At 41.5% G+C, this 2,742-nt stretch overlaps 1 long non-coding RNA gene across 2 annotated transcripts; it reads right to left on the bottom strand.

Annotated features, from left to right (window-relative positions):
- Nucleotides 1-234: 234 nt before the first annotated feature.
- Nucleotides 235-2,041, bottom strand: LOC132459237 (uncharacterized). 2 transcript variants are annotated; one of them, XR_009526169.1, is made up of 4 exons: nt 1,983-2,041; nt 1,803-1,890; nt 1,538-1,586; nt 235-1,357 (listed from the first exon to the last, which is right to left on the bottom strand). It is a non-coding gene; the product is annotated as an uncharacterized LOC132459237 (long non-coding RNA). The 2 variants fall into 2 exon arrangements; XR_009526168.1 differs by lacking the exon at nt 235-1,357 and having other exon boundaries at nt 1,453-1,586.
- Between the last annotated feature and the right edge of the window lie 701 nt (nt 2,042-2,742).

Raw genomic sequence — 2,742 nt, 5'->3', positions numbered from 1 at the left:
GTTAAGCTAGCGGGAGCACATGCTGTTAATTAAATTATACAAACAGATGGTACGGGAGTATTGTGACTGGGTATCTTTCTTGCTGCGTACCATGGAACTATTATAAAGTTAAGCATAGCCTAAACGACTTGCAAATACATTTTCTCTTGTTTATTTTTTTTTCGCTTAACCGTTCCACTCATGGACCTATTAAGGTTCCACTTAAGAGTTCACGTTACTACCGTTTGCCGTTGCTCAATGTTTAAATCACAGTGCCTTGTTCGTGACCTGTCTCAAATTCACTAAGTGAAATAGTGCCCCCTAGTGATCTTTTTTTTTTTTTACTCAGTATTAATAGCCCTACTATTGCCGTTTTCGCTTGAATTTTTGTATTTCTCTACTGATTGCTTTGACAATGCAACATTAAAAGTTACTAACAGCGACTTCACACAGAAGCTCTGGCTTAGTTGCCGCCCTTGGGCCCCTGGGCATGTGCCCGGTGTGCCCGTGCGGTAATCCACCCTTGCCTGTAAACTATGCAACGTGTCCAAACTCCTGTACCCGTCTGTCTGTGAGAGTTACAGGCCCAGTAAGAGCCAAAATAAGATTTGGGGAACTATGAAGACTGGGACCCAAAGGTATGACCTTAACAGATGTAATGTGAGGAATAACGAAGTGACCACATCTAAGGGCAAAAAATGTACCTCAATAGACATAATGAAAAGCTACATGTGTGAAGCACATTAAGTTACACCAATCACAGGAGCACTAACAACAGTCTTTTTATTCAACAAAACAATTAAAAAATAACAACTACAAAAAATAGATTGTAAACTATTAACATAAAAGATAAATCAATAAAGAGTAGAACAAACAAAGTCTCAACGGGGGGGGGGGGGGGGGGGGGGAACACACTGACGCCTTCCTCAGTGAGGTGGACGCCACTCTTGCTTCACGCTCTGTCGCCCGACATCGCCGTCACCGCCGCCATAGCTGCCAAGCGCCGCCATTATGCTGCATCATCAGACTACATTGGAGTCGTGTGGCGCAGGCGTCACGGGGAGGGGGGACGGGGAGGGGGAGAGGTGTTTGACTCAAAAGAGGCAAACACCTTCAGGTTTCTCCTGTCCATCATCTCCACACAGAACAGTTCATAGTCAGTATGTAATCTGAATGAGAATTGGAATGGTTTCCACGTTTCTTCCTCATCCCCGCCGTCATGGGATTTGCTTGAAAGATTGTCAAGTGGTGTTGATGCTGCCATCTGCTCCCAACCTTCCATCCCAATGACCTCTGGGAGAGAAACGCTGTCCTTGAAGGACTGTAACTGGCACCATGCTGCTGCCTGAATTGTGTCCTTCAGCACAACATAATCTTCCTTGAAGAAGAAAGAACAATTATTTGTGTCTGTACTTGACACCCTACTCTCCCAAAATCACAAAAAGGTATGCAAACAAAGGCTACTACTACTGATGAGTTTTCAGTGATAAAAAACACCATTCAACTAGTCATCAGACTATTTCATCTGGCTATACATACAACCTCCAGCATTACACACATATTACATACCAGGTTCCCAGGTTCCAGTTCCTGGTCTTCAGTTTTGTCTGGAAATAAAACAGATTGTTGTCTGTAATGTTGAGTAGGCCAATACAATGGAATAATAAAAGTAGTCCCTAGTATGCAATAGATCAGCCATGGAGTAGGCTATAACTTGTATATTGATGGAGAGATGTGGACAACTTAATTTGGAAGTAGAAGCCTAATAGAATCAATCATATCTCACAAATACTCTGAATATGTGTAGGCCTACATGGATTCACCTGGATTAACAGTCTATACATGACCTGATCCTTCAGAGCTGGATGCTGTTGGAGCAACTCTAGCCCTTTTTGTGCAGAGATCTTTATCCTGAAATGTATTAGTGGTGGGAGGGTGGTACGACTATAGTCTTTCACAATTGCTCTAAGACAACATCACACATTACAGTATATGACACGTACCTGTAGCTTTTTTTCCTCCCGTCTTCTCTTCCTGCTTCCTGAAAGCTCCTCTGCAGACCGTGGTGAGTAAACGGCATACATTACATACATACATATAATAACAATAATAATATAAATAATAATAAAAAATTAAGAAAATGTACCTCTGTATTTAACCGAGGCATGGCATTTAATGTGATGGTCGATATCACATTTTGACCCTTTGTATCTGCAGAAGGGGCAGTGATGTAGACCGCTGCTGTCCAGCTGTATTTCAGGGCTCTCGCCATCCACAATTACACTGACGTGTCTCTAAAAGTCAAAGAAAACCAGTATAAACATAAAAGCAGTTTTCTACAAATAAACATTGCAGCGTTTCGGTTTTCTATTTTTCGGCTGCTTTGTATAAGATGGCTTGTGCATATACACAATGTAATTAGACTAAAATAATATTGATATTCGATTTCTGTGGACTCTTATGAACATTTCAAGACCCAACATGAAGTATCAACTCATTGCTAAGGATATCCACAACGACGATAAAGTTAGAATGGACCAAGGGAGGAGGAGGGTGAGGGGGGCTATTTTGACCTAAGACACTAGGATATATTTGATCTATATTCACTAAACATATTTATTCCACCGAATGGTTGACATTGGTTGACATTCCTGAGATTCTAAGCTTTCAAACGGTGTATGACATGACTATATCACTCAACCTTCTGATGCTGAAAATTGACCTAGCATGTTGGGGGGAACATGCTAGGTGTCACTAAAACTT

This window comes from Gadus macrocephalus, chromosome 6 (assembly GCF_031168955.1).
Source record: "Gadus macrocephalus chromosome 6, ASM3116895v1".
In the NCBI taxonomy this organism is placed as follows: Eukaryota; Metazoa; Chordata; class Actinopteri; order Gadiformes; family Gadidae; genus Gadus; species Gadus macrocephalus.
Note: the sequence above shows the minus strand (reverse complement) of the source record. Positions and strands in the feature narration are given on the sequence as shown.